Source organism: Mustelus asterias, unplaced genomic scaffold, assembly GCF_964213995.1.
Source record: "Mustelus asterias unplaced genomic scaffold, sMusAst1.hap1.1 HAP1_SCAFFOLD_2437, whole genome shotgun sequence".
Classification (NCBI taxonomy): Eukaryota; Metazoa; Chordata; class Chondrichthyes; order Carcharhiniformes; family Triakidae; genus Mustelus; species Mustelus asterias.
Genome location: NW_027592382.1, coordinates 25,001 through 35,000, shown reverse-complemented (window position 1 = coordinate 35,000; position 10,000 = coordinate 25,001).

The following is a 10,000-nucleotide window of genomic DNA, read 5'->3' as shown; positions in this document are numbered from 1 at the left end:
ACCGGTCCAAACAGCAGAAACACAACCGTGACACAGACACACAAACGCCTCCCGGAATGCAAGCACTCCCCGTCACTGTGTTCAGAGGCAACCACCATTTTTCATATATGTTAGCCCTTTCGTTCTTGTTATAATCAGTTCAGGAATTATTTCCCTTTGTTCACTACGGTTTGTCGTGGGCCTTTGCTCATTTGCCCTTGCTCTTAAACATGGTCGCGCGACTTTGCAGGAAGGACGAGTACGCGGCGTGCCGGCGTCAGTGAAGCCGTCTGGTTGCGATCGGGTCGGTGGGAGCGGCCCTCTCCGCTCCCCCAACGGCACGGTAGTCAAAGCCGGCCGGGGCTGTGTCGCCCTCAGGGGTAAGGTGTTGCACACGGGTCTTCCCCCCCTGACAGGGAAGCCGGTGCTCGGTTCCGCTCTTTGTATTTCGGTGCAACAAACGGGTACCAACAGAATTGACGGCGGGGCAGGCACGCACACAGAAGGAGTTTGCCACAGTGCCCAGACACGTGTGGTGCTGCCACCGCCGCCCTCGGACTTGCCAGAGAAATGGTGTGCACGGCCTGAGGAACGGGTGCCCCACGCGGCGTCCGCAGACCACCGCCCCGTTCCACGGGTCCGTCAAGTGCCACTACCGTAACGCACACGGGCGCCTCGGCCTCACACGGAGGAGAGTCCAAACGGAAAGTTCTGCCAACCGACTCGCTCGGTGTCCGCCCGATGTGCAGTCGGGACCACAGAGGGACAACCGCTCAGCCTGAAGCACCAGCGCATCAACGATGAACCCGCCAAGGGCCCTACCGCGTCGAACACGAGCGTCCGGTCAGTCCGGATATGTCACAGGCGAAGAGCACGAACTGTCAAGCCCGACCCAGTCCATGGCCAACGCCCAAGACATGCCATCATCGCCCGCAGGGTCGCCAGGCTTAGGCATGGATAGGCAAACGCACTGATTGTTGCAGCCCACTACCGGCGTGCGCGCCTTTTGCATTCAGAGGTTTCTGGGCACGCACTTTAAGGCCTCACAGAACGAAGTGCAACCCAAGGGAACGTGGCATCTGTGCCGTTTCAAAGCGCCGGCACTCCCTACCACCGAGTGCCACTTTTTTAAAAAACTCAGACTTTGTACTTTGCAGGCCGTTTACAAAGTGCCGTCAATTCCGTTGTCTGGTTTTTTTGCACAAGTGTTTATCACACTTTGATACATATATAGAAAAAGCCGTAATATATATATATATATATATGTATCTGCCAAAGAGTCACCACCGGCCAGGCAACTCTGTCCGTTTTCCAGAACGTACCCGAGGAATTAGCCATAAATGAAGTAAAGTGTCTGCCCCCTCCGACACTGAGGTGCTCTTCAAGAGGTTATATATTTGGAAAAAGTCCCCTTTTGTGAAGTAGCACTTTCCTGGGTACTTTCAAACTGACACCGCTAGCCAAAAAATGTTCTGAAAAACGAGTTCCCGAAAATCCCCGGGCACCCCGCCAACCCCCCCTGCCAGAAAATGCAGGTGTCCACCTCGGCGGGGTGCGGCCCGGTAGTCCTACCGAGAATGAGGCCTGGGGGGCCCGCAAAACGGGTCAATCGCAACTCCATGCGGGCTACCGGCGGCAACTCATTAACCAGCCTCCGGACACTTGTGCCAGAAAATGCAGGTGCCCACCTCGGCGGGACGGATCCACCAACCTCTGCGGGAAACCATGCACCGAGCCTGGCGACCGCCGACCGGATCTGACTTCATAGACTTCCGTCTGTGCTCACATTTTTGCTCTGCGGGCACAGGGAGCCTCCAAGTCGGCAGCACAACCGCACCCTCGGGTGCTGGCTTTTCACTGGTTCACCATTTACTGCCGGCTCACACCTGGGCCACCCTCCCGTGGCCAGAGCCTGAGCCTAGTGCGGCTTAATCTCCCACCGTGCCCCGTTTGATGGACCCTCTCTGCGGCCAGAGGCTAAGTCAAGTTCGGCTAACTCTGCCACCGTGCCCGTCGTCTGGACCATCTCTCTTGCCAGAGACTAAGTCCAGTTTGGTTAATGATTTACCAGAGCTCCGTTCAGCGCGGCCGATGGTCTCAACCATTCCTGCCGCCGGCGGAGCTCCACCCGGGGCTGCAACCGGGTGAGGTCCGGGGCCCTCGGTCGTGCCCGTCGGCTGGACCATCTCTCTTGCCAGAGACTAAGTCCAGTTTGGTTAATGATTTACCAGAGCTCCGTTCAGCGCGGCCGATGGTCTCAACCATTCCGGCCGCCGGCGGAGCTCCACCCGGGGCTGCAACCGGGTGAGGTCCGGGGCCCTCGGTCGTGCCCGTCGGCTGGACCATCTCTCTTGCCAGAGACTAAGTCCAGTTTGGTTAATGATTTACCAGAGCTCCGTTCAGCGCGGCCGATGGTCTCAACCATTCCGGCCGCCGGCGGAGCTCCACCCGGGGCTGCAACCGGGTGAGGTCCGGGGCCCTCGGTCGTGCCCGTCGGCTGGACCATCTCTCTTGCCAGAGACTAAGTCCAGTTTGGTTAATGATTTACCAGAGCTCCGTTCAGCGCGGCCGATGGTCTCAACCATTCCGGCCGCCGGCGGAGCTCCACCCGGGGCTGCAACCGGGTGAGGTCCGGGGCCCTCGGTCGTGCCCGTCGGCTGGACCATCTCTCTTGCCAGAGACTAAGTCCAGTTTGGTTAATGATTTACCAGACCTCCGTTCAGCGCGGCCGATGGTCTCAACCATTCCGGCCGCCGGCGGAGCTCCACCCGGGGCTGCAACCGGGTGAGGTCCGGGCCCTCGGTCGTGCCCGTCGGCTGGACCATCTCTCTTGCCAGAGACTAAGTCCAGTTTGGTTAATGATTTACCAGACCTCCGTTCAGCGCGGCCGATGGTCTCAACCATTCCGGCCGCCGGCGGAGCCCCACCCGGGGCTGCAGCCGGGTGAGGTCCGGGCCCTCGGTCGTGCCCGTCGGCTGGACCATCTCTCTTGCCAGAGACTAAGTCCAGTTTGGTTAATGATTTACCAGACCTCCGTTCAGCGCGGCCGATGGTCTCAACCATTCCGGCCGCCGGCGGAGCCCCACCCGGGGCTGCAGCCGGGTGAGGTCCGGGCCCTCGGTCGTGCCCGTCGGCTGGACCATCTCTCTTGCCAGAGACTAAGTCCAGTTTGGTTAATGATTTACCAGACCTCCGTTCAGCGCGGCCGATGGTCTCAACCATTCCGGCCGCCGGCGGAGCCCCACCCGGGGCTGCAACCGGGTGAGGTCCGGGCCCTCGCTCGAGGGGAAGGCACCCCCGGCCGCGGCCGGTGCCCAGGCCGCCGCTTTTCCGACGGCCGAAAAAGTCGGAAAAACGGCCGAAAATCCGGGGAAATACTAGCCCAATCTGGCCGAACGGCCGTCGGGGCGGCGGGCCCGGTGCGGTCCCGGCAGACCTGGGGGCTCGAGCGGGGCCCTGCTTCGATTTTCCTCCTTCAATGCAGCAAACTCAAAACTGGTTAATGAGTTGCCACATGTCATTGCCATCGCCTTCCTGCTATTCTGCAGGTACCCCGCCAACCCCCCGTGCCAGAAAATGCAAGTGGCCACCTCGGCGGGGTGTGCCCCGGTAGTCCTACCGGGGAAGGGGCCCGGAGGCCCCGCAAAACGGTTCAATCTCAACTCCATCCCCACTTCCGGGGGTAACTGGTTAACCAGCCTCGGGACTCCCCTGCCAGAAAATGCGAGTGGCCACCTCGGCGGGACGGATCCGCCGAGCTCTGCGGGAAACCGTGCACCCTGCCCCGCCACCACCGACCGGATCTGACTTCATAGAGCTCCGTGCGGCTCCCATTTTTGCTCTGCGGGGCCAGGGAGCCTCCGAATCGGAAGGACTACCGCCATCGCGGGTGCATCACTGCTGCCGGGTGGCCACGGCCTGCCAGCCCTCACCTGGACCCCCCCTCCTGCGCCAGGGGCCAAGTCCAGTTTGGTTAATGAGTTACCCGAGCTCCGTTCAGCGCGGCCGATGGTCTCAACCATTCCGGCCGCCGGCGGAGCTCCTCCGGGGCTGCAAACGTGTGAATTCCGGGCCCTCGCTCGAGGGGAAGGCACCCCCGGCCGCGGCCGGTGGCCAGGCCGCCGCTTTTCCGACGTCCGAAAAAGTCGGAAAAACGGCCAAAAATCCGGAGAAATACTAGCCCATTCTGGCCGAACGGCCGTCGGGGCGGCGGCCCGGTGCGGTCCCGGCAGACCTGGGGGCTCGAGCGGGGCCCTGTTTCGATTTTCCGCCTTCAATGCAGCAAAGTCAAAACTGGTTAATGAGTTGCCACATGTCATTGCCATCGCCTTCCTGCTATTCTGCAGGTACCCCGCCAACCCACCGTGCCAGAAAATGCAAGTGTCCACCTCGGCGGGAACACCTCCGGTAGTCATGCCGCCGAAGAGGTCCCGACGGCGGCATGAGGGGGTCAAATCCATCCCGATGGGGACCGACGGTTCTTTTTAAAAACGCGTTTTTTCGCGATTTCAACGGCCGGGCCGCCTCGCCCCGGGTCGCCACGACCCCGAACCGCCACCCGCCGGTCGCCGAAGCCGATAGAGCGCCGCCTACCGGTCATCAAATAATTGGTTAATGAGTTCCCCCGAAGTTGGTTAATGTTTTCCCGGCTGTTGCTTAGTCTGATCCCCGCAGCTCCTGATACTAAGGGCAGCTGCTTAATGTACTGCCCCCTGTTGGACAATGGCTTCCCCGCCGTTGGTTGATGCTTTACCCGCCTCTGGTGGATGTTTTCCCGAAACTGGTTAATGAGTTCCCACGAAACTGGTTAATGAGTTCCCACGAAGTTGTTTTCCCCGCTGCTGGTTCATTTGCACCCCGCTGCTCCTGATACTAAGGGCAGCTGCTTAATGTGCTCCCCCCTGTTGGACGAAGGCTTCCCCGCCGTTGGTTGATGCTTTCCCCGCCTCTGGTTGATGTTTTCCCGAAACTGGTTAATGAGTTCCCCCGAAACTGGTTAATGAGTTCCCACGAAACTGGTTAATGAGTTCCCCCGCGGTTGGTTGATCTTTTCCCGGCTGTTGCTTAATCTGATCCCCGCTGCTCCTGATACTTAGGGCAGCTGCTTAATGTACTGCCCCCTGTTGGACAATGGCTTCCCCGCCGTTGGTTGATGCTTTACCCGCCTCTGGTGGATGTTTTCCCGAAACTGGTTAATGAGTTCCCACGAAACTGGTTAATGAGTTCCCACGAAGTTGTTTTCCCCGCTGCTGGTTCATTTGTACCCCGCTGCTCCTGAGACTAAGGGCAGCTGCTTAATGTGCTCCCCACTGTTGGACAAAGGCTTCCCGGCCGTTGGTCGATGCTTTCCCCGCCTTTGGTGGAGGATTTCCCGAAACTGGTTAATGAGTTCCCCAGAAACTGGTTAATGAGTTCCCACGAAACTGGTTAATGAGTTCCCCCGCGGTTGGCTGATCTTTTCCCGGCTGTTGCTTAATCTGATCCCCGCGGCTCCTGATACTAAGGGCAGCTGCTTAATGTGCTCCCCACTGTAGGACAATGGCTTCCCCGCCGTTGGTTGATGCTTTCCCCGCCTCTGGTTGATGTTTTCCCGAAACTGGTTAATGAGTTCCCACGAAACTGGTTAATGAGTTCCCACGAAGTTGCTTTCCCCGCTGCTGGTTCATTTGTACCCCGCTGCTCCTGATACTAAGGGCAGCTGCTTAATGTACTTCCCCCTGTTGGACAATGGCTTCCCCGCCGTTGGTTGATGCTTTCCCCGCCTTTGGTGGACGTTTTCCCGAAACTGGTTAATGAGTTCCCACGAAACTGGTTAATGAGTTCCCACGAAGTTGTTTTCCCCGCTGCTGGTTCATTTGTACCCCGCTGCTCCTGATACTAAGGGCAGCTGCTTAATGTGCTCCCCCCTGTTGGACAATGGCTTCCCCGCCGTTGGTGCATGTTTTCCCCGCCTTTGGTGGAAGTTTTCCCGAAACTGGTTAATGAGTTCCCACGAAACTGGTTAATGAGTTCCCACGAAGTTTTTTTCCCCGCTGCTGGTTCATTTGTACCCCGCTGCTCCTGATACTAAGGGCAGCTGCTTAATGTGCTCCCCCCTGTTGGACAATGGCTTCCCCGCCGTTGGTGCATGTTTTCCCCGCCTTTGGTGGAAGTTTTCCCGAAACTGGTTAATGAGTTCCCACGAAACTGGTTAATGAGTTCCCCCGCGGTTGGCTGATCTTTTCCCGGCTGTTGCTTACTCTGATCCCCGCTGCTCCTGATACTAAGGGCAGCTGCTTAATGTGCTCCCGTCTGTTGGACAATGGCTTCCCCGCCGTTGGTTGATGCTTTCCCCGCCTTTGGTGGACGTTTTCCCGAAACTGGTTAATGAGTTCCCACGAAACTGGTTAATGAGTTCCCACGAAACTGGTTAATGAGTTCCCACGAAACTGGTTAATGAGTTCCCACGAAGTTGTTTTCCCCGCTGCTGGTTCATTTGTACCCCGCTGCTCCTGATACTAAGGGCAGCTGCTTAATGTGCTCCCCCCTGTTGGACAATGGCTTCCCCGCCGTTGGTGCATGTTTTCCCCGCCTTTGGTGGAAGTTTTCCCGAAACTGGTTAATGAGTTCCCACGAAACTGGTTAATGAGTTCCCCCGCGGTTGGCTGATCTTTTCCCTCCTGTTGCTTAATCTGATCCCCGCTGCTCCTGATACTAAGGGCAGCTGCTTAATGTGCTCCCCACTGTTGGACAAAGGCTTCCCCGACGTTGGTTGGTGTTTTCCCCGCCTTTGGTGGACGTTTTCCCGAAACTGGTTAATGAGTTCCCACGAAACTGGTTAATGAGTTCCCACGAAACTGGTTAATGAGTTCCCCCGCGGTTGGCTGTTCTTTTCCCGGCTGTTGCTTAATCTGTTCCCCGCTGCTCCTGATACTAAGGGCAGCTGCTTAATGTGCTCCCCCCCGTTGGACAATGGCTTCCCCGCCGTTGGTTGATGTTTTCCCCGCCTTTGGTGGACGTTTTCCCGAAACTGGTTAATGAGTTCCCCCGAAACTGGTTAATGAGTTCCCACGAAGCTGTTTTCCCCGCTGCTGGTTCATTTGTACCCCGCTGCTCCTGATACTAAGGGCAGCTGCTTAATGTGCTCCCCCCTGTTGGACAAAGGCTTCCCCGCCGTTGGTGCATGTTTTCCCCGCCTTTGGTGGAAGTTTTCCCGAAACTGGTTAATGAGTTCCCAGGAAACTGGTTAATGAGTTCCCCCGCGGTTGGCTGATCTTTTCCCGGCTGTTGCTTAATCTGATCCCCGCTGCTCCTGATACTAAGGGCAGCTGCTTAATGTGCTCCCCCCGGTTGGACAATGGCTTCCCCGCCGTTGGTTCATGCTTTCCCCGCCTTTGGTGGAGGTTTTCCCGAAACTGGTTAATGAGTTCCCACGAAACTGGTTAATGAGTTCCCAGGAAACTGGTTAATGAGTTCCCCCGCGGTTGGCTGATCTTTTCCCGGCTGTTGCTTAATCTGATCCCCGCTGCTCCTGATACTAAGGGCAGCTGCTTAATGTGCTCCCCACTGTTGGACAATGGCTTCCCGGCCGTTGGTTGATGCTTTCCCCGCCTTTGGTGGAAGTTTTCCCGAAACTGGTTAATGAGTTCCCCCGAAACTGGTTAATGAGTTCCCACGAAACTGGTTAATGAGTTCCCACGAAGTTGTTTTCCCCGCTGCTGGTTCATTTGTACCCCGCTGCTCCTGATACTAAGGGCAGCTGCTTAATGTGCTCCCCCCGGTTGGACAATGGCTTCCCCGCCGTTGGTTCATGCTTTCCCCGCCTTTGGTGGAGGTTTTCCCGAAACTGGTTAATGAGTTCCCACGAAACTGGTTAATGAGTTCCCAGGAAACTGGTTAATGAGTTCCCCCGCGGTTGGTTGATCTTTTCCCAGGCTGTTGCTTAATCTGATCCCCGCTGCTCCTGAGACTAAGGGCAGCTGCTTAATGTGCTCCCCACTGTTGGACAGTGGCTTCCCCGCCGTTGGTTGATGCTTTCCCCGCCTTTGGTTGATGTTTTCCCGAAACTGGTTAATGAGTTCCCACGAAACTGGTTAATGAGTTCCCCCGCGGTTTCCTGATCTTTTCCCGGCTGTTGCTTAATCTGATCCCCGCTGCTCCTGATACTAAGGGCAGCTGCTTAATGTGCTCCCCCCTGTTGGACAATGGCTTCCCCGCCGTTGTTTGATGTTTTCCCCGCCTTAGGTGGACGGTTTCCCGAAACTGGTTAATGAGTTCCCACGAAACTGGTTAATGAGTTCCCCCGCGGTTGGCTGATCTTTTCCCGGCTGCTGCTTAATCTCTTCCCCGCTGCTCCTGAGACTAAGGGCAGCTGCTTGATGTGCTCCCCCCCCCCTGTTGGACAATGGCTTCCCCGCCGTTGGTTGATGCTTTCCCCGCCTTTGGTGGAAGTTTTCCCGAAACTGGTTAATGAGTTCCCACGAAACTGGTTAATGCGTTCCCACGACACTGGTTAATGAGTTCCCCCGCGGTTGGCTGATCTTTTCCCGGCTGCTGCTTAATCTCTTCCCCGCTACTCCTGAGACTAAGGGCAGCTGCTTAGTGTACTCCCCGTTGTTGGTTCCTGGCTTCCCCAGTGTTTTGCCTGCCGTTGGTTCATGTCTTCCCGATATTTCGTTCATGTTTTCCCCCGAAGTTGGTGAATGTTTTCCCGGCTGTTGGATAATCTGTTCCCCGCTGCTCCTGAGACTAAGGGCAACTGCTTAATGTACTCCCCGCTGGTGGTTAATGGCTTCCCCGGTGTTTGTTCAACCCCCCGCACCCGCGGTTAGGGTTAGGGTTCGGGTTAGGGTTAGGGTCAAGGCACAGGCAGAAACACGCCCTTACTACACACTCCATGCTCACAAGCACTCCACATTGACTCTCCACGCCCGCACAGGCGCCCCTCACGCCGGCCACACTTTCAAATTGCTCCGTTAGGGTTAGGGTTAGGGTTAGGGCTAGGGCTAGGGCTCGGGTTAGGGTTCGGGTGACGGCTACGGTTAGGGTTAGCGCTAGGGTTAGGGTTAGTGTTAGGGTCAAGGCACAGGCAGAAACACGCCCTTACAACACACTCCATGCTCACAAGGACTCCACATCGACTCTCCACGCCCGCACAGGCGTCCCTCGCGCCGGCCACACTTTCAAATTGCTCCCTTAGGGTTAGGCTTAGGGTTAGGCTAGGGTTAGGGTTAGGGCTAGGGCTCGGGCTAGGGTTAGGCTTAGTGTTAGGGTTAGGGCTAGCGTTAGGGCTATGGTTAGGGTTAGGGCCACGGTTAGGGTTAGGGTTAGGGTTAGGGCTAGTGTTAGGGTTAGGGTTAGGGTTAGTGTTAGGGTGAGGGCTAGGGTTAGGGCTTTGGTTAGGGTTAGGGTTAGGGCCACGGTTAGGGTTAGGGTTTGGGCTAGGGTTAGGGTTAGGGTTAGGGTTAGTGTTAGGGTTAGGGCTAGGGTTAGGGCTTTGGTAAGGGTTAGGGTTAGGGTTTGGGCTAGGGCCACGGTTAGGGTTAGGGTTAGGGTTTGGGCTAGGGTTAGGGTTAGGGTTAGTGTTAGGGTTAGGGCTAGGGTTAGGGCTTTGGTCAGGGTTAGGGTTAGGGTTTGGGCTAGGGTTAGGGTTAGTGTTAGGGTTAGGGTTAGTGTTAGGGTTAGGGCTAGGGTTAGGGCTTTGGTTAGGGCTAGGGCCACGGTTAGGGTTAGGGTTAGGGTTTGGGCGAGGGTTAGGGCTTTGGTTAGGGTTTGGGTTAGGTTTTGGGCTAGGGCTAGGGTTAGTGTTAGGGTTAGGGTTAGTGTTAGGGTTAGGGCTAGGGTTAGGGCTTTGGTTAGGGTTAGGGCCACGGTTAGGGTTAGGGTTTGGGCTAGGGTTAGGGTTAGTGTTAGGGTTAGGGTTTGGGCTAGGGTTAGGGTTAGGGTTAGGGTTAGTGTTAGGGTTAGGGCTAGGGTTAGCGCTTTGGTTAGGGTTAGGGTTTGGGCTAGGGTTAGGGTTAGGGTTAGGGTTAGTGTTAGGGTT